Source organism: Emydura macquarii, unplaced genomic scaffold (assembly GCF_026122565.2).
Source record: "Emydura macquarii macquarii isolate MOO-44397 ecotype Brisbane River unplaced genomic scaffold, CSIRO-AGI_Emac_v2 contig_1253, whole genome shotgun sequence".
Classification (NCBI taxonomy): Eukaryota; Metazoa; Chordata; order Testudines; family Chelidae; genus Emydura; species Emydura macquarii.
Window position 1 is genome coordinate 55,428,209 of NW_027131390.1, and position 22,276 is coordinate 55,450,484.

Consider the following 22,276-nt stretch of genomic DNA (forward strand, 5'->3'; position numbering starts at 1 on the left):
CACTATGGAGGCGGCAGGGGCTGCCTAGTGGTGGGGGGTGAGGGGGGTGTGACAGGATGTGGTCCCCACGGCTCCCTCCTTGCACCCAGCACAGGGGCGGAGGGGCCGGGAATACACCCTTGCTGCCTGCAACAGGGGGCGGCTCCTCCTCTGAGGGCCTGGCCAGGGCCCCTCCCAGGCCGGCGCCCAGGGGCATGCTCTCCCACCCCTCCCTCGGTACGCCACTGATTCATAGAATCATAGAATACTAGAGTTGGAAGGGACCTCAGGAGGTCATCTAGTCCAACCCCCGGCTCAAAGCAGGACTAACCTCAGCTATATCATCCCAGCCAGGGCTTTGTCAAGCCTCAGCTTAAAAACATCTAAAGATGGAGATTCCACCACCTCCCTAGATAACCCATTCCAGTGCTTCACCACCCTCCTAGTGAAAAACTTTTTCCTAATGTCCAACCTAGACCTCCCCCCCTGCAACTTGAGACCATTGCTCCTTGTTCTGTCATCTGCCACCACCGAGAACAGCCTAGCCCCATCCTCCCTGGAACCCCCTTTCAGGTAGTTAAAGGCTGCTATCAAATCCCCCCTCATTCTTCTTTTTTTTTCAAACTAAACAAGCCCAGTTCCCTTAGCCTCTCCTCATAAGTCCTGTGCTCCTCAGAAGTCCAGATGACAGACAATGTGGTAATGATGATTAATGCTATTCGCAGATGATAACACTTCCTGTCTGTAAGTAGTTTCAGTAAATAAATAGCTTTCATAATGCAACCCTATCAGACACAGCGATTTTTTGGTCTAAGAGCCAGTAACTTCTGTGTCCTAATTCCTTGGCTTGACAGTGACTCCCACTGTGGACAGGAATCAGTTGCTGATTGTCAGTGGTGATGAGCACCCTCTATTACATTAGTTTCCATAGGAATTGTGTGTATTGATCTCCTCTGAAAATTAGGCCCTGAATCTCTCTTCCAGTTTTCTTGTCCGTAGATTAGGGATAGTACTTACCTTACCAGGATGTTACGAGGATAACTTGGTTATTGGCAGAGAACTCTGAGAGTGTAAAACACTGCACCGATCTGGTTATGCCTCTTCTACTGTTTTTTGCTGGCTCTTAGGTCTGATCTAAAGCCAATTAAAGTCAATGGGAGTCTTTCCTTTTAACTTCAGTGGGCATTGGATTAGAATGTGTTCCACCACCTTCCAGCATAGCTTACTTGTAGCTATTTAAGTAATGATCTAAAACACAGCTGCTTTCTGATAGTTTGTTGACATAACTTGTGAAAACCCTGCCTCATTGAAGAAAATGATAAAATCCCTATTGACGGTAATGGAGTTTTACCATTTACTTCAATGGAGTCAGGATTTCACCTATCACCTTCGAATATGACACTGATTCAAAATGCATTTAGGAGAAAAAAATTCTTAAGACTTCTATGATATCTCTAGTGTAGTCTGTGCTTAAACCCTGTTTCAAACTATGCAGACACAAAGAGTATACCTTACTTATTTTCTTCACTAGCATTCCACCAGATACACAGGAGAGAGGCTGCTTTGGCCACACTTTAGAAACTCTGCATAGAGGAAGATAAATGTGAGAAATGCTTTTTGTATGACTTCTCTATATACCTGGAAGCTTTGAATTGTGGTTTAAGACTGAAGAGAGAACAGTTTCCTTGAAACCAGAGAGAAGTTGGGTTTTGTTCAAGGGACATTATTTTTCCTACCGTGCTAAATAACCTGGTTATATTCTGGTAACTGGCTCTACTGATAACCTAGCAAACACAGGACCACCACTTAGCCCCTGCATGTAAGGGCATCTTATCGTTCACTGACTTGCTGATGCCTTTGTTAATAGTATCCATTATAGTCACTTTAGATAGAGCAGGATGCCAGACAGAGAATAGAATTCTACCACAAGCACATAAGGGCTAGCAGCTGTGACCAGAACTATTCATGCAGCTCTCGTTAACGTTTGAAGTAGTGACTCACTAAAATCTCTCCTGCAATGCTGGTAAGATGCACCCTCAAATGTGGCGGTTGAGGTTAAAAGAGTAGCATTGTTGCTTCTGCCATGCTCATTTACTACACCACCTGAACAAAGAGAAACACGAAGACAGTTTTAGCACTGGGTTATACTGGTTTTTGCCGGTATTACCCCAGGCACAGGACTCTCAAGACAGAAAATCGACAGAGGGGAGACTGTAGCAGCTGAAAGTGGCTTTGACCTTCTATTTTCCTGAGGAGATGGGCAGCACAACCCCAAAACTAGCAGCCACTAATTGGGAAAGGGACATGGCCAGTAAGGGTGGGGGACATGCCAAGTCAGCAGCCTCTGCCAGGTGCTCCTGGGAAACCAGGCCAACTCCTTAAGAAGGCAATCCAAAGAGCAGGACAGATACAGCACCTGACCACCTGTCAGGTGACTCCTCCCTGAGTACAAGGGGAGAGGCTGTACAGTGAGGTGTAATTTTAATCACCGTCTTCCAGATTGAGTAAATCTAGCCCAGAATGCTCTTGCTTCAAATTAATCAGCTAATTATAAAGGGATAATATTTCTTATATATGTTGTCTGTAATTTTTTCTTTCCATAGTTGTTTATTGCTATAGTTAAGAATTAATGGGCCAAATCATTAAATTCTTGCTCAGGTAAAATTCCCATTAAAGCAATTTTGCCTGAAAAAAGGCTCTGTGGTTGGATCTAGTGTGAATGGAGCTGAATGTTGTCATCACAGGAAAGTGATCTGCCTTGCGATAAATTTGTGACAATTAAAGAACTTCCCAGGACAACTTCCTTGTCTAGAAGTTACTGGAGACTAGAGCTGGGTAAAATTTTTCAGCTGAAACTTTTCTTTGGTGAAAAATGCAGATTCAGTAACACTAAAACATTCTGTGAGTTTGTGTCAGTGTAGTGAGGGTGTCCGTCCCTCCCTGTCAGTTGCAGAGGGAGGCCACACCCACTCCCTGTCCCTCCTCCTCTCCCCCCCTCCTCCCCTCCGCACCTGCTTCTCCCAAATAGATGCTTCTTTCTTTTCTCCCAGTTCTAGAATCTCCATTCCCGTTCTTCCTTCCTTATTTAACGCACATACGCTCTCCAAAAAGATTTTCTCACTTCCCTAGACCCAACAATCCTTGATGTCCCAACAGACTTTCTTGTCTACCTCCCTTCTGTTCCCCCCACAACCATATCCCCTGCTCTGGAGTGTGTCTCTCCTTTTTCTGCTCTCTGAACATTATCACAAATTAAACCTTTGCTGCTGTTGAGCTGCTGCTCTGACCTTCTCAGCCCTTCTCTCCCACTCTAGTGTGAAGTACTGGACCATCTGTGACAGTCCTATGAGAGCCGTCTGCTTTGTGCTCTCAAGCCCTACATTGCTCCAGGAGTGCTCACTTGTCACGTTGCCTTCTTTGCACCTATAAACTCCATGGGTGACAATGTGACTTGTGCAGGCAGCACATACTGCTGAGTCTTCCTGAAAGTCAAAAACTAAGGCCAGGTCTACACAACACTTTTGCCAGTATAGCAATGTTGGTTAAACTCTCCTTTTTGTGTGTGTGATATTTTTAGACTTGTGAAAGCCCTAGTGTAGATACAGTTACACCAGATAAAAGTACTTTTGCCATTTATAGCTTATTTTGCTTACTGAACTGCTATAAGTTATACTGTCAAAAGCACTGTTTTGCTACTATAAGCCGCCTCTGCGCTTGGAAGGTTTTGCCAGTATACTTATACCAGCAAACCTCTTCTGGTGTAGATCTGGACTCAGTCACATGGTGTTTATTGTTGCATGCATTCCTGCCTCCTATCAGGCCAGGAGTCACATGAGACCTGAAGGGTGAAAGGAAAATTATACGTCCCCCTACCATGCCCAGTATTCTCCAGGTCCCTGTGAATCAGCAGCAATAAGCTGAAATATTGCTTTGCACCGCACAAAGAATCAGCTGAGCTACAGACAGACAATAGCAATCAAGTTGCCCTTTCCTCAGCACCAGGTGATGCCAAGTACTTGGTAAAAGAAAATGTGGAAGCTCTTCCAGTAGTAGAGGCGTGATCTCTGCATGCTGGGGATCTGGCTGCAATCTGCCACTTGTCTCTGTAGATGGGATTTCTCTTTGGTTTGGTTTGTTTACCACAGTGTGAGATAAGAACAAAGCATCAACTCTAGCTCAGCTGTCCGACTTCTCAGTTACTGTCACAACCAGTGTTTTAAACAGTAGTGTTATATGTTGTGTCTTTTGCTTTTTACACAACAAAAACAATATGAAGAACCATATGGTCCCACATGGGTCCCAAATAGAGCTGGTCGGGAATTATTCATTGGAACGATTTTCCAATGAAAAAAGCCTTTTTAATAAAATTGAAGTTTTCCCTAGGAAATTGTCCTAGAATTTTGCTGAAAATTTTTGATTTTCTGTCAGGAACATCAAAATGACAGCTCCCAGCTACTCACCCAAAGGCTCTTGTCAAATTTCACTTTTTGTCAATTTCTTCAGTGAAATCCAGAAAAGCCTTCCCAGAGAGCTAGGGAGGCTGAGCTCCCTGAGGCTCTGCTTTTCTGCCTGTCCTTCTGCGGCAGGGTCAGAGAGGCAGAGTGCCCTACGACCTCTTCCAGGAGCTGCAGAGGTAGATAGCCTCTGTGCTGAGCCTTCTGGGCCCTGGTGAAATTGACAAGAGCCTTCAAGCTGAATATTTTCTCTTGAAATCCCTTCCCACAAAAAATTCACTTTTTTTTCACTTTTTATGCTTCTGGATGAAAAATTATTCAAAAACACTAATTTTTTTGAAGGAAGGAATTTTCATTTTTCAGCTAGCTCTAGTCCCAGATAACCAGGCATACTAAACATATATAAACATGCAAGAGCTAGAGACCTACTTTCTACTGTTCTAACTGGCTTATGACAACTTCTAAAACACAGAAAACAGTGAGCACCACTAGAGGACTCTCAAACTATTTAAAGGGGTAATACCTATTCCTAGCCACTACTCAGTTTATTAATTATAGACTTGAACATACAATCTATGCATCTTGTATTCAGGGTGAGGCAGATCACTGGAAACAATAGGCCTCTATTTGATTATTTGTATTTGTTGTTTGTATTATAACTACTTCCAAAGGCTCCAGTCAAGTTTGGGGCTTCATTGTGCTAGGTAGTACAAACATATAATAGGAGACAATCCCTGCACGGTAGAGCTTACAGGCTAGTTTGACACAACGCAAGAATAATATACACTAAGAATATCGGGGTGGGAGGATGAGAATAACAAAGATAAGAGAATGAGGTCACAGACTAATTGTGCACAGTTAGCAAGTTTTGGGTCACCTTTTTTGTTTGATTGGTTTGGGGTTTTTTTGTTTGGGTTTTTTGGTTGATTGGTTGGGGGGGGTGTTTGTTTGTTTTGTTTTGTTTTGTTTTGTTTTATATCAGTATTTTGATTGGTTGTTGTCCTGGCTGTAATCAGTGGGTAATTTATGGTAAACTCCATGGTAGCAGCGGATCTTCAAGAGATTTGAAAGAGGATCAGATAGTGATTTCACAGATTTGTTTAGGGAACTTGTTTTATGACTGAGGGAAGAAAGTGTAAAGTGTGTGTGTGTTGGAAAAGCAGACAAATGGCCATTTGAAGGTGGAAGAGAAGAGGGAGTGGGAAGCTACATGATAAGCCTCAGGAACAGATAAGTAAGTGGGAGTGGGTAAATTGTAAAGGGCCTTTAAAATTAAGGAGTAATGGCTAATGGAGTGAGTCTCACAAAGGGGTGACATGGCCAGATATAAAGGCCAAGAAGGTGATCTTAGCTGTCACATATCAAATGGATCTGAGAGAGAAGATTGGTGGTGTCAGGAAGGCCAGAGTAGGTTGCAGTAGTCCAGACAGGACTGAGGGTATGAACAAGAATCTCTGCTGTGTGATCAGACAGAAGATATCAGATCTAAGAGAGATTCTGGAGGAAGAAGCAAGATTTGGATACAGAGTGGATGCATGGTCCTAGAGAGAAGGTAGACTTCTGAGTTACACACCAATATGAATTACTGAGGTTGCTGAGCATGAATTGGTTTGAATGGGGACACACAGACACATGCATAGTATGGATATGGAGAATTATAGTGGGTCTCCTCTGCAAATGTTATATTTCTTTGAGTCTCCACTGTGCTAGCAGCCTCTATGTACAAATGCCCCATTTTGTTCTGTCTAATTATAGGTCCAGTTGTCAGGCTGGAAAGCATGCAATGACTTACTATTACGTCTAACAGCAGACGTGACTGTGTTTAAAGCAACTGTGTAAGATTTTTTTAAATCAATATTTGTCCTTTTGCTGTAGCCTTATGCTTTAAAGGATCCAACTAAAACCACAGTATCATTAATTCATACCCACTTTGCAATGTTTTCCTCAAAGCTTATCCCAATCCCACTACACTAACTTTCTACCCCTACTATTCCTTTCTCTGAAAGTCTATCCACAACTAGTCTGAAGGAATGCTCTAATAAACTATTTGACTGTAGAATGGCAAAATGGAGGTGGAATTCATTTCCAGACTTCTTCTGCTAGTAGGATACACATTGGCACCATTGTTCATCTTCTTCTACACTTCCCTTACAATAGAGGTAATCTCCCAATATTTTAGACAGGTATTTTATCACACACATATAGACTTGTTTATAGTTAGACTAGTAGAAAAACATATTGATATTTTAGGGTTATGTTTTCCTACACTAATGCGTCTAAATATTCCAAATCAAAACCAAATACAAAAATAAGCTCTCCTTGAAAGGACAACTAATGAAGACAACTTTGATTTTGCCCATTAATCTTGGAAAAAACAGTCTTGACATCATCCTTTAAATGCCATTAAAATGCTCTAAACTGTTCATCTCATCTCATGTTCCAGAAATCATGAAGAGCACTCTCTTTACAAATTCAGGCATAGCATATATACCTTGTTAAGATGCTTATTTGTTTTTGTTTTTTTCCAATGTAAAATAAACTGCAAAAGCATTGATCTATGATGAGAACTAAGTGGCAGAAATCTACTTTTCAAAAATGCCTCTGTTTGTACAGAGCTGTCAAAAATGTATTTGAAACTTCCTAAAACTATTTTGGGCCATTTTCTAGCTGAAGAACTCCTATACCAATTTAAACTACCACTTGGGCGGAAGAGTGGAAACTGTGCTTCCTGTATAACAGCTTATACAGTCCTTGTCACATAAGTTGGCCAAGATAGAAATCCAGTAAATCCCAGTACATGATTTATAATGTATATGTCAAAAAAGCTGTGTTAGCAACAAATAGTTTTGCTGTGTAAACACTTGATACGGTTAAAAAAAGACAGACCTATTGGGAAAAGCTTAACCATTTGGGCCCCAGTCTTGCAATTTGATCCATGCCAGCTGATCCCTGCATTCATGTGGAATCCTCTTTAAAGTAAATGGTGCTCCATGAAGACTTGAGTTGATCCAAATGCAACACTGGGGTTTTAGATAGTAAGTCAAGTCAAGACAAGACCCAATTGGCCTAATTTGGCCCTTCTTAAGGCTCATAAATCCATGGAAATTCTCGGAAGTGACTAGGAATGAGTTAGCCTCAAACATATCTTCTTTGTCTGAATCATTTAAGTGGCTAAGCCTTTTCTAATGTTTTATAGCTTTCATGGGCTCAATTTAAAATAAAAATTCAGAAGTTAAGAATCTCATGTAACTTACTCGCAGGGCACATGTGATATCGTGGGCCCAATCCTATGAGTGCTGAGGATCTCATGCAAGGTCATGAGCATCTCCAGTTTCCACTGAGATCAGAGTACTCAGCCTTGCTCCTGTTTGAAGGCACTTGGATAAAACTCCTGTAAATGTGAACATTTAAACAGTCTAACCAGTATTAAAAAATGTGCACTGAGTGCAAATGAATTTTGCCTTATTATAAGAACTGTAACTGACTGTTTTGTTTAAACTTGCAACCTTAAAATCACAATAGTGTAACTTTTTTATTTACTTTTTTGTCTTTTTTTCTTTAAAATAACTACTTCTATTATAACAAAATATAGCTGCAGCATCCTGAAGATGTGCAACTCTGTTTTGCACAACTCCACAAACTGCAGTGCATTGCTACAGGAGAGGCAGACAACCTTACCTCTGGAGTTATGCAACTGCACACTTGTATTTTTTTCCAACCCCACTGATTTTAACTATAACACCCTATAAATACAGGCAAAAACTAGCTGTGCTAAGAAGTTGCAGAACTCCATATGATCACAGACAGTAATTTAACTGAAACACTTAATATATTTTACTGAACATATATAAAATCACTTGTAACTCAGTTATTATTGAAATCAAACTTACCAGACAATTATTCCTTTGTGAGTATTAGCTCCATATAAGGTTTTGAAGTTCAGCCATTTTTTAATATTCAATGGTAGAAGTACACCTCTTTCCTGAATGCCTAACTCAAAATGACTAACCAGACTTTGTTCAAACTTTGCCTTTGGGGTGAGACCAAATATAAAAGTTTCATCTTAATGTGAAATTTAGAGTTCTGAGCAAGTGAAAACAGAAGGTTATAACTGAGCTGAAATCTTAATTAGTATAATGTATGCCTCAGACATCTCACCCTATAGATCAGTGTTTCTCAACGAGCGGTCCATGGACCAGCACCGGTCCCTGAGATCTCCCTGTCACAGTATAGGAAGCCTGAGATCTCCCTGACACAGTATAGGAAGCTGGTCCCGGGTATCAAAAAGGTTGAGAAACACTGCTATAGATGGTATCGCTGAGTCGAGATGGTCCTTCATAATGCTTTCCTGGGACATTGGTTCTTACCTGACTTGGAGGGAAGAGTGCCACCTACTGAATCACCAGCAGTGCTTCCTACAACACCTGGGTTTTCCTTAAGTTTCTTCATTCCAAGTATTAACCAGGCCTGCTAAGCCTTTGAGATCATAGCAGAAAGAGCTATGTGAGAGGTCAGTCAATCAAACTTTCCTCAAAACTACAAAGCTAAAGATAGAGTTTCAAGAGAAGTTAATAAATAGGTAATAGGTGGAAACAAAACTTAAAATCCATCCTGCCTTTTTATTATTATTATTATTTTATTTTTTATTATTTTATGTTATTAGTTAATATTATTTATTATTTTATTATGGAACTGGGTTGTTGTTACAGAGATGGGTTGGTGACCGCAAAACCTATTTATATATTTTTACCCTTTTCTCTATGGCGTTCCTAATAATGTGCATGAACAAATCACCAGCTCTACTTTAATTGAACAACTGGCCGAGAGCATTATACTGTGGGAGATGAAACCCTCTGTCTCCTTGAAGCTACACACTGAGGTCTTCTCCTTTACTGAAAACTGTTGTGTTACTTGAACTAAAGATGGCAAAAATTAAGGTTATTTGGGATAACAAAACCAAAACTCATGCCTTATGTTTTAAGCAAACTATGGATCTGATCCTGCAAACACTTATACACCAGAGCAGTCTCATTGTTTCCAGTGGAACTTTTCAAATAAGCCAAGTTACTCAAGGGTGTAATTGTGGCAAGATTGGCCCTTCTTTTTCCATAACTTCACACTTTTTAAAAATGCCCATGCTGTGCCCCTAGTGACTTCTAAAAACAACCATGACAACATCACTATCCTAGATGTTATCACCCATTTTGAAAAGTTCCCAAGCTTGTGTTTGTTTCTCATCCCAGTTAATGTTGTCTTTCTTCATTGTGTTGTTAATAGTCCTTCTTCCATTCATCTTCTGCACTCTTACTTTTTCCTCCTCCTGTTTTCACATGGTGTGCCACAGAGAGAAGTATGGGATCCTCCCTTTTACAATAGGATAATAAAAATCTCTATTGTGTGGCTGTGCCAGGTAACTTCTCCCTGTGAACTTATCAAGTTAGAAGAATTTAAAAAAGAAAGGAAATGATAAAGGACTGATAGATCTTAAAAAGCTTGATAGGTCTTAAAGTCTAGCTGCTGCTTGAAAAACAGATACTCATTTATCTCTCAGCAGAAAATTCTTTTAATATTACATACTCGAAAAATAATAAATACATAAGATTTAACGTGTAGGAAAAATTGTCTTATTTTTAAAATAACATTTTGAAGACATAAGATTAATTGGGAATATTCCACCATATGGAGTTTAAAATGCCCTACAGTAAAACCTGAGCCAACCAGGTTCAGTATAACTGATCCCTGTGGGTGGGATTTTCAAAAGTGCTCAATGCTCTCCTCCCACTGAAATCAACCATTGACTTCAGTAAGAATAGAACTGAGCCAATACTGAGCACTTTTGAAAGTCCCACCTTTCGTGTGTGGTTGCTAACTTGTATATGTGGTTCGGTGCCAGCATACATGCACTTACACACTCAAATATGTGCAGAAGAACCATTAATTTCCAAACAGGACTTGAAAACGAACAGGAAACTTATCTATGTAAAATGAAGGAGTAAGAAAAGTCTTGTGGAACACAAATGTTTAGAGTCATGGAAGAAGGGGTAACCGAGATTACAGAGGACCCAATCCTGTGATGTGCTGAGCACCCTCAATTCCATTAAAAGAACTGACTCAAACACTGGGTCTACTAGCTGGAAAGGAAAAGAGAATATAACAGAGGTAGATAGAATAACAAGTTGTATAGTGAAATATGATTAGGGGTGCTCCTTGTCCTATAATAAAAGAACTTTCTCAATAAATGGTGAGATGAAATTAGAGTGTGGTGTTTTTGTTCCATTAATTTTGTGGTTCTCCTTTTCTTTTAATTTGTTTCCACATTTTAAATAGCAATAGTCTGTGTTAACTAAGAAAATATGGGTTACTCTACTTTGTTTTTATTACAGTTGTTGCTTCAAGGCCAATTTCTCTTCAGCAAGTTCCTGTTTACTGTGGATGGTAAATAAAATGGGGATGTGTGCGCATTTTTAAATCTAAGCTGAATTAATTGAATTATTTATATTTATAGATATCGATGGCTTGCCTGTTGCTAACAGAATAATGCAACACAGTTTATTTTAAAGTTACTTCATAGCAACTCCCATTTGGAAGTGGCATTACAAGTACAGTAGCAATAATTGTTATGGTTAAGGCTGAGCAAGATATTTGTGGATATCTTTGAAGTGTGAAGATGAGTCCTGCTGACCCTGATGCACTGTAGGATTTCTGTAAATAGGGAAGACACAAATTTGTAGTTTGTAGGCCAACTTGTTTTTGAGCTACAGTAGAACATCAGAGTTATGAAAACCTTTGGAAGGAAGGTGAACAAAATGCTGCTGTTGTTCTTTCAAAAATTTACAACTGAACATTGACTGAATACATCTTTGAAATTTTACTACACAGAAGAAAAATGCTGCTTTTAACCATCTTAATTTAAATGAAACAAACACAAAAATAGTTTCCTTACCTTGTCAAAGCTTTTTTTAAACTTTTCCTTTTTTAGTTGTTTACATTTAACACAGTACAGTACTGTATTTGCTGCTTTTTTCCCCCTTCCTTTTTTGGTCTCTGCTGCTGCCTGATTGCTTACTTCTGGTTCCAAATGAGGTGTGGATCACCGGTCAGTTTGTAACTCTGGTGTTTGTAACTCTGAGGTTCCACTGTATGATGAACCCAACAAAGTGTTTAACAAGTGAGAGGGATTTCTTTAAATTCACATTTCCAAAATGTGTCTGATTTGCCTTGTTCATTCTTTGCAGAAGACCCCTCTAACTCTCAAGAGTGTGTGTGTGTGTGTTTATGTAACTTTTAAATTTTTCTTATTCAGAACAACTAAAACACATAATGGAAAAACTTTCAAGAAGAAAAAGTAAATATCTGTTATCGTTGCTGCTTTGTAATAATTACAGTTTGTGATTGACAGAAAACACTTAAGTATCAAGAAGGCGATATTAATAGTCATGGAATTGTTAAGCTGATTAAATACATGTACTTGTTTATACTTTCCTACCTGGAAGGAGTATACACACAGACTGACATTTTCAAGACATGAAGAGGACTTAACTATTTTTGTATTTTGTTAGCTGCTAATTTTAAATGCATAACTTTGAAAATTTCAACCAAGCCTCTTTTGCAGGTGTTGAGTACTTGTTTGATCTTGGGGATGTCTTTATATTTGTAACTCATTTATGTCCTTGGATGCTGGATAGTCCTGGTTCTGTAGAGGGGTTGTAGATCAAGTCTATTCCTCAGTGTTGAGATAATCCAGATAATTGATCCATATTGCATGAAATTTGTTTTGTTGTCTGCTTAGGGACAGTAGGTTAGTGCAACAGCTTTGAGATAATGGATTAAAGTTTCTATGTGCCAAAAATGGGCTATGTGATCATTAACTACAAACTTTTTTCTTCCACTATCAGTGCAAGCTCTCAGGTGTAGAGTTTGAAGAACTGTTATGACTGAGTGTGGCTCTGAACCTTTATGGTTTGAAAAAATTGGGTGGTATTGTTCTAATGCCAGTTTGAAAGCAGGTACAAACTGGAGTATGAAGTTTAGGAATGAATGGACTGGTTGCATCTCACAACAACCCACTCATTGTGATCACTTGATTCATTTTTATTACCACTTTTTCACTGTTGCTCATTGTGTCATTATAAGTTATTTAAAAAGCATGACTGGCTTAATGGAATCTGGAGACACAATATAACCTGTGATAACATCAGTTTCACACCCTATAGCAGCATTGTCATTGTTGACAACCAACAATCACAGAGGTGGAGTGAAAAATGTCCTCCAAACAAAAAAAAGATATGGTCCCTGCCCTGAGAAGTTTGCAACCTAAAGACAAACAGATGGTAGTACAACATATGGGCCAGATCCTCAGCTGGTGTAAATTGCACCAGCTAAAGATCTGTCTTATACGTATCTATATAAGAATAACCTATAAGAAGAGTGGTGATAATCATGGTGGTGATTAGCTATATGTTGGTATAGGTTGCTATATGTTAGGAGCCGTGTACGAGAGGATGGTTAATATTGACTTCCTAAGGTCTGTAAAAGAGAAATTTGATTACTGCATGCTTAGAAGAGGTACAGGAGAGGAGCTTGTGCCACAGAAAAGCACATAGTTGTCGATCCAAACTCTTAGAGACTGGCACACTAGAAAACTGTGTACTTAATGGTTAGTTTGTTTTTTTCCCCAAACTACTGTCTGTGTATAACATTTTATGCTGAAATCTATTTTTAGCACAAATATTTAGAAGAAAAGAATATTTACACTTAATACTTCCTGTTTAAAATTATTTTATGAGGAATATTAACTGAAAATTAAGGTTGCTTTTGTAAATAAGCCAACTTTTAGACAAAAACAATTTAAAAATACTGTGAAATTATATAAATCAAAATGAAGGAAATTTACATAAAGGATACCTCACATTTACCAAAAATGTGTGTAAAATTTACTTTAGTCATTCTAATAAGAATTTTAAGCCTGATTTAGAACACATTTTTCTGGACTCTTTCGTCATATAATTCACTAACATGTACATCTGCTACTAAATAAAAGTGTAGAATGAGTGATATAGATGTTGGAAGAGTTCATAACTATGTTTTGTAGGTGACAGCTAAAGTTGTTCTTGGGACATGTATGGTGAAAGTTCACATGTTACATGAAAGCTACAATGAGGAACATGTAGGCCCTGATTCACTATTCCCCTGCACTTTGTACAGTACTTACACCAGTGCAAAGGTCATGCAAAATGCTACCAAATCAAATTGGCAATATTTTACCTGACTTTGTACTGGTGATACAGAATTATTCAAGACAGTTAATTCCAAAGCAGATTGTGACGAGTTACAGAAGAATCTCACGAAACTGGGTGATTGGTCAGCAAAATGGCAGATGAAATTCAGTGTTGGTAAGTGCAAAATAGTGCACGTTGGAAAAAATCCCAATTATACATGTACAATGCTAGGTTCTAAATTAGCTGTTGCCACCCAAGAAACAGATATTGATGTCATCATGGATAATTCTCTGAAAACTTCTGCTTAATGTGCACCAGCAGTCAAAAAGGCTAACAGTAGGTTAGGAACTCTTAGGAAAGAGAGAGAAAATATCATAACATTATATAAATCCATGGTGTGCCCAAACTTTGAATACTGTTTCCAGTTCCCGTTGACCCATCTAAAAATAGAGATAGAAGAAATGGAAAAGACTCATAGAAGGGCAACAAAGATGATCAAGGGAATGGAATGGCTTCCCTATGAAGAGATACTCAAAAGATTAGGGTGTTCATCTTACAAAAGTGACGACTAAAGGGGTTTATGATCGAGGTCTATAAAATCATGAATGGTTGTTGAAAAAGTGAATAGAGAAATGTTATTTACCATTTCCCACAATACAAAAAACAAGGGTCACCCCATAAATTAATAGGCAGCAGGTTTAATAAAAACAAGAGGAAGTACTTTTTTACGCACAACTAACCTGTGAAACTCAGTGCCACTGAATGTTGTGATGGCCAAATGTATAACTGGATTAATGGGGATTAGGTCCATGAATGGCTATTAGCCAAGATAGCCAGGGACGCAACCCTGTGGTCGGGGTGACCCTAAACCTCTGAGTACCAGAAGCTGGGAGTGGAAGACAGTGGATCGCTCCATAATTGCCCTAATCTGTACGCTCGCCCTTACCAGAGCTTCAGGCACATTGTCTGAGACAGGATATTGGGCAAACTGGACAATGGCCTGACCTAGTATGGCTCTTATAGGATAAACTGGGTCCCTAGGGAACACACGGAGGACTTGCATTTAACCTCCAGTGAAATGCCTTTATATTTTTCAGCTAGAAGGCTGAGGAAACCCTGGTTATCCAAAGTCTATCTGAGTTTCTAATGAGCTGAAGTTAGTTTCTAGTTGCAGAATCCAAAATTCAACTAAAAATGGAACTGTTTGCTTATGAAACTCCAATTATTCAAAGCTTTTGGGTGTCCCTTGAAACATTCCGTTAACTAGAATTTACCTGTGAAGATTTTGGTCTGGATTTCAAAGTGACCAGTAATTTTGTGGAGTGTCCAATATGAGACACTGCATAAAGGGATTAGATTTTCAAAGGCTCAGCACTTTCTGAAAGAGTCAGGTCCCTTTTCATAGAATCATAGAATCATAGAATATTAGAGTTGGAAGGGACCTCAGGAGGTCATCTAGTCCAACCCCCTGCTCAAAGCAGGACTAACCTCAGCTATATCATCCCAACCAGGGCTTTGTCAAGCCTCAGCTTAAAAACCTGTAAGGATGGAGATTCCACCACCTCCCTAGGTAACCCATTCCAATGCTTCACCACCCTCCTAGTAAAAAACTTTTTCCTAATGTCCAACCTAGACCTCCCCCTGCAACTTGAGACCGTTGCTCCTTGTTCTGTCATCTGCCACCACCGAGAACAGCCTAGCCCCATCCTCCCTAGAACCCCCTTTCAGGTAGTTAAAAGCCGCTATCAAATCCCCCCTCACTCTTCTCTTTTGCAGACTAAACAAGCCCAGTTCCCTCAGCCTCTCCTCATAAGTCCTGTGCTCCAGCCCCCTAATCATTTTGGTTGCCCTCCGCTGCACTCTCTCCAAATTGTCCACATCTTTTTTGTAGTGGGGGGCCCAAAACTGGACACAGTATTCTAAATGCGGCCTCACCAATGCCGAATAGAGGGGGATAATCACTTCCCGTGACCTGCTGGCAATGCCCCTCCTAATGCAGCCCAATATTCCATTAGCCTTCTTGACAACCAGGGCACACTGCTGACTCATATCCAGCTTTTTATCCACCGTTACCCCCAGGTCCTTTTCTGCAGAGCTGCTGCCCAGCTCGTCGGTCCCCAGTCTATAGCTGTGCATGGGATTCTTCCTTCCTAAGTGGAGGACTCTGCACTTGTCCTTGTTGAACCTCATTAGATTTCTTTTGGCCCAATCCTCCAGTTTGTTTAGGTCACTCTGTATCCTATCCCTACCTTGCAGGGTATCTACCACTCCCCCCAGCTTAGTGTCGTCCGCAAACTTGCTGAGGGTGCAATCTACCCCATCCTCCAGATCATTAATAAAGATGTTGAACAAAACCGGCCCCAGGACCGACCCCTGGGGAACTCCGCTTGTGACCGGTTGCCAGCTAGACATGGAGCCATTGATCACTACTCGTTGAGCCCTATGCTCTAGCCAGTTCACTATCCATTTTATAGTCCATTCATCCAACCCATACTTCTTTAACTTGCTGATAAGAATACTGTGAGAAACCGTATCAAAAGCTTTGCTAAAGTCAAGGTATATCACATCCACCGCCTTCCCCACATCCACAGAGCCAGTCACCTCATCATAGAAAGCAATCAGGTTGGTCAGGCATGACTTTCCCTTGGTGAATCCGTGTTGACTGTTCCTGATCACCTTTTGAGATGCTTCAGGTGGACTACCCAAAATCCTTAGGCAATTTTGAAAATGTAAGCCTTTTGCTTTAGAGAAGAGGGAGCTGGTGCTGTGTGCGCACATAACTCCTTGTATGGTAGCTAGTACATCTCTCTCCTCCGGCACTCATGGCTCAGCCCTAGACCAGCAATCAACCAGTAGCACTGAAGGCTGGGTATGTTTACATTGCACACTAAGCCTGGGCCTTAACTCAGGTTTGAGCAAAAAATCCCCTTCTGTACAAACACAAACCATTCTGACGTGAGTCAGTAAGTACTCAGGCCCTAGGACTTTACTGGGAGAGGAGGGTGGATCAGAGCTTGAGTGCTGCTGTGACTCAGGTGGTCCAAGCTCTGTCATTTTGCAATCTGGATGCAGCTGAAGCCACAGACATGAGTCAGTAGAGTGGCTCATGAGTAGAGACATGAGAAGTAGGGTGCCCACTTTTGTGGGATGGAAATAAAGGGGAACCACATGAGGAATAAGGAACAAGGCTTTAATTCAAGGGACATTTTAGGGACATACACTTTCCCTTAGCCTACCATGTATTTTTCTTTCACAGGTACATTTCTACTACCCTCAAATATACAACAGCATAAGCTTTAGTATTTAAAATGGTGCTTCTCCATTTTAATGCACCTTAAAGTAAGGCACTGGGGGCTGCCTGAGGGACAAATCACTGGAGGGCGGGCGAGAGGGAGGCAGGCCCCCCTGGGCTGCGTAGCGCTGTGTGGCCATGTAACACGGCTGGGAGCCCCGGGGCCAGAGCGCAGTGTGGTGTGGACGCTCAACCAAGGATTTGGTTGGGAATAGGAGCCCACAAGGCGGGCGGCCCGGGTTCACATGGCAGCGTAGGCTCACCGCACAGCGAGAGGGCGGAGAGGAGGCAGCGGGCGACCGTTGCTGAGGGGAAGGCGCCTCCCCTCCTTCACAGCAGGCCGGGCGGGCGCAGGGCTGGATGAATGAGTGGGGGAGCCAGCGGGCTGCGGTGGGGCCTGCGCGCCGGAAGTGAGCGGCCGGGGAGAGCCCGGCGCGGCGCGGCGGCGGGGCGGGTGCCGGCTGAGTCAGGCTCTGGGGCGGGGGAGACGCGCAGCCCGCAGCCTCCGGTCAGGCAGGGACGCGCTCGGGTTGCCAGGCGAGGGCGGCTCCGCGTTGAGCGAAGGGACCGGGAAGCGCCCGGGGGAGCCGCCGGCGCCGTGCTGCCACCATTAGCCGGGCGGCGGGAGGAGGAGCTGGGTGAGCCGACCTCGAGCCGCTGGAGGAGCTGCAGTCGCCGTGGTGAGTGTCCACAGCGCTTCCTCCGTCCCGTCCCTGCTCCACGGGCTCGCACCCCTTCCCCTGGCCTGGGGAGCGGGTCCCCCAGTGGTGGCTGCTTCCGAGCCACGGTGTGTGGGGAGAGGCTGGGCTCGTCCTATTGTCCTGTCTGGGGAGCGCCCCCCCAGCCTGGGGGCTCTGGTGGGGGGGCACTCACCGCCCCCCGCACCCCCAGCCTGGGGCTCTGGTGGGGGGGCACGCACCACTTTTCCCCACCCACAGCCTAGGGGATGGGGGGGCCATGCACATCCCAACTGGGGGCGGTGGATTGCGGCGGGGGACAATAATAGATCGGATCCTGTGGTGTCCTAGAAGTGTATGTAATAAAACTGGATGAGTGTGGGGGAAAGGGGCTCTCTTGTATTTTGGAGTTGGGAGGATGGGAATAGGAGTAGCTGGATCTCCCTTTTTTTTTTTTTTTTACCACATCGCTGCTGCAGAGGGTCACGCCAGGAAGGCTACCACACAAGGCAGGGCGTAGAAAAGGAAGGATTGGGTTTGCCCCAGCACTGCATCACCTCCTGTGTGTGTCTGTTACACTGTTCATGGCTCCAGTTTTCTTCCCCCTTAAAAATCAGTTCAGGACAGGCTCGGGAAAGACAGTGTCTTGTGGTGTGTGGTTTTTTTAAACGTGCTATGGTTTGTCTCTTTCTCTCCCTCCCCCTCCCACCCCATTTGAATCCTGTCAGCGCTTTTCTTGAGCTTGAGGCACAAAATCAGAGCTTTAATGTAAAAATAGGAATGTGATTAATTTTGTTGAAAAGAAAAGGATTGAAAGTAGACCAGGGATGTGAGAGGAATCTGTTTTGTGGCATTCAGACAATGTCAGCGTTAGTGAGTCCACACCCTGTGGAGCTGAAAGCAACATAGTCCCATCCACAAACATAACCAAATATATGTGGCATAATTTAAAGAATCAACATAAATTAAAACCTTTTCCTTAGTGCAGGAGGGAAAGAAGAATGCAGATTATTTGCAATTTTTAATTCCTTTTTTTAAAAAAATCTATTTTTGTAGCTATTTTGCCATCCATATTGGTGAGGGGCAGAATGATTCTTGAAGAACCTCCCAGGCAAGGCTGTCTGCACTGGTTTTCATGAAGATGAGGGTTTTTTTCTAGTGCATAGGGAGAATCACCAGTGGGAGGAGAAAGAGGCGGGTCTGTATACAGAAATATATTTTGAATGTTAGAATAGCAGTTTAATTTATTGCACATCTGTATTCAGTTTTTCCTTTTCCATTTTAAAATGGCTAAATATTTGAGGTAGTGGATAACTTCTCTGTTCATTTTTTAAGGGATTTCATTCCTACTGGACAATTGTCTTGTGTGGTAACTAATAAAAACCTGTACGTTTTAGTTGGATTTTTGTATTTAGTTTTTTTCAGCAGTGATTTTGAACCTGGTTACATGTACCCAGAAGGATATTAGAATGCACAGAAAAAGAGACACCTACTTGTTTTCTATAAACAAAGTACTAAATTGTCTATAAAGTCAGTTGGTGCTCTGTCATGAAAGGATTGAGAACTGCTGTCTGTGATTGTAGAACCATAACTTAAAACTATGTTGTAAGCCAGAGTAACTTTTCTTAAAGGGACATATCAACTTGGAAAACACACTTCTGCTGAAAATTATGTATCTACTATAGTTACGAGAAACACATAAGGTGTTTAAAACACAAAGAAATTGCCAAAAAAACCCAACTTTCCTCCTTTACTTTGTGCATAGTCAGTTTCACTGTTTTTTGTGGACAGCAACTTCTCTTTTGCTGAAAGCCCCTTATAAACATAGATGAGGAATAGAAAAATCATGTATACAATATTCTTATAAGCAATAAAAAAAAAAGTCCGCTGTGGACATACCATCTAAAAGATGCTGTGACAGAAACTAGAATTTTAAATTATTCATTTAAAAAAACCCCCACAAAATAAGTTGACTGTGTCCATGTGTAATATTTCGGTCTCTCTTTTGAATGGTAGGTGGGCGGGAGGAATATAGAGCTAATTGTTTTCTCATGCTTCAGTTAGCACGTGGCTTTCATATCTCTGGGTGGCACTGGAATACTGTTACAAAAGGCCATGGCAGTGAAGCTTTTTCTGCAGCATGGATTTAGGAAGGACCTGTGGAGCTTCTCCCCTACTATCCCAAAATTTGTTTCCAGATAGATGATTCCCTAAAGTGATTAGTTTTTAGAGCAGCACCTTGTGATGAAGTGTTCTGTTAACCATTTTTTTCTAGATTCACTAGTAGATGGCAAAGTAGACAATATTACTAAGAAACAAAACTCTCCAGTCAAAGAAAGGAAGCATGTCTTACCAACTGTTGTATATCTTAGCCTTTTGATAATTTCATAATACCAAGATTTTTCATATGAAGGAGAACACAGTCATATTTGTATGTAATATAAAATCTACCCTCCCTGAAAAATTGCATAATAATGTCTTGAGACCATTACCTGTAACCTTGAGTTTGTTTAAAATAGATTTTCCAGGGCAGTAGTTCATTATGATTAATTGTTTAGGAACTCCCTGTATGTTGAGGTTTAAAAAAAAAAAAGTTTAAAAATAAAAAGAAGCCAGGCTGCTTTAATAATATGTATTGAACTACCATAAGTACAGAATCGAATCTTTTAGTTTAAACTTGGGTCACTGTGTGCAAGATTATCCATTACCTATGGAGGGTACAATATCAGGGTTTTCTGGTATTGTAACTAGTGTTTTTTGGCTTAATTGCTTTTTTTGCATTCTAAACTTTTTAAGCACTATATTTTAAAGGAGTATCAACACATTTTATAAATATCAGCCACCTTGTTCTCCTTTATGGAAATCTATATTATTTTAGGACTTTTTATTGAGACATCTTTATCTGGTATTGTTCCAGCACTGACTGGAAGTGTATTCCGCCTCCCCCGGCTTTTAAGAAAAAATATGGCATGTCAAAGCAACTTTATGCCACTCGAGAAAAAAAGCATCAAATCGGCAAAGTAGAAAGCCTGACTAGCCTTGTCTTCACAAATGCTAAGACAGACACATTATGGTGAAAATCACATTCATTAAACAGTTTGGATCATATTTCTTAAATTATTATTATCAAAACAAAAACAGTAAATAAAACAACACCCCAAACAAACAAAAACTTATTGCATTTTAGCTGAAAGTGCAAGACATAAAATAGCCATGCAAACAGCATAGCAGGTAGCTTTACAGGTGGATTTTCAAGTTAAGTAGAATACCAAAATTTGGAATAAAATAGGGTACTGGACGAACTCTCAAAACTGATATTTTCATCTGTCATGTGTTGAGCACTTTGCTAACAAACCTAGACCATATTAAAAGAGGAAATTTTAAAACAAAAACGGTGCTTTTCCACATCACAGCTAGAAATCTCATTTAAAGTATTTAGGATCACCCATTATTTAGAGATGGATTTTGAAACCTTATACAGAGGAGTAAGCTGAAGATCACTTAGCCTTAATCTTCAGATTTCCTTGCTTTTGTTATGAACCTGATTTTACTCAATTATTTACCCAGTGGAGAGGGTCTGGATCCAGACTTCAACTTTTGAGGTTCTTATCTGATTTTTGTTCACTATTATTTATATTTCAGTAGCACCTATTGGCCTCAGCCAGGATACTAACTGGGGTACCATTGTGCTAGCTACTGTAAAGACATAGGCCCTGGTCCTTATTTTATGCACTGGGAGTAGTCCCACTGACTTACATGGGACTACTCATTATGTAAAATGGAGCACTTGTGTAAGACTTTACAGGAGTGAGGCCATAGAAAATGACTGTACCTATCCCAAAGAGTTTATAATCTAAATGCCTGTCTTTAATTTTATTCGTCTCTGCAAAAATATTACCCATAAGATATGCATGCTACGCTTGATTTATTTCCTAATTGAACAGGAATGTAAAATGTACCTTGTTCCAATAAACCACACATATGTACAATCACTTCATGATGTTTCTACACCCTTTCCCTAAAACTTTTGTGGGGGATGGGAGAGGTGGAATACTTTTGGGCTTAGATGTTTTACTCAAGGGAATTTTTACAGCTGAATTAGGAATCCTCAGAAAACAAGGCCGGAAATGAAAAGACTCTCTGGATCTGTGTATTGTTGTTTAAAACTCCTTAACCATTAAGTCAGCAAATTTGATATTGAAACATGAATAATGATACCAGACCTTTGTATAATTTATATACAACAGAATATGGCTACACACAATAGTTCAGTGATTTTTAAAGAGAATAATGAAATAAAATTGATACTAAAAATAATTGCATAATTTAGTATTGAATAAAAATAGCTGTTTTAATGGTCCAGAACACACCTTAGTCAAATTGTAGGTACAATTCAACAAAGAGAACAAGGATTGGAGGGACATGAGATTTTTCTCCTTTAGATACTTGTGCAACAAGTTTATGGGTCACTGGTGGGAAGCTTCCATTACCATTGCCTGATTTGTAATTGGTCTTCAGATTGACAAGGGATTTAAGGTTCTACTGTTGTTAATCTGCAAGCATTAAAGTCCCTTAAAGTCTCTTTCCATTGAAAAAGGCATATTATCTCGAAAGGCTTAATATTATAAACTAATAAGACATGTTGAATGGAATAGT

The 22,276-nt window shown here is 40.7% G+C and overlaps 1 protein-coding gene across 2 annotated transcripts in view; it reads left to right on the forward strand.

The window, feature by feature from the left end:
* Nucleotides 1–17,521: 17,521 nt before the first annotated feature.
* The window catches only part of RAPH1 (Ras association (RalGDS/AF-6) and pleckstrin homology domains 1), a 156,103-nt gene continuing 151,348 nt past the window's right edge, over nt 17,522–22,276 (forward strand). For both annotated transcript variants that reach the window (XM_067548850.1, XM_067548851.1), the window contains exon 1: nt 17,522–17,623. The gene's annotated coding sequence lies outside the window, so the exon portion shown is untranslated. The remainder of the gene's footprint in view (nt 17,624–22,276) is intronic.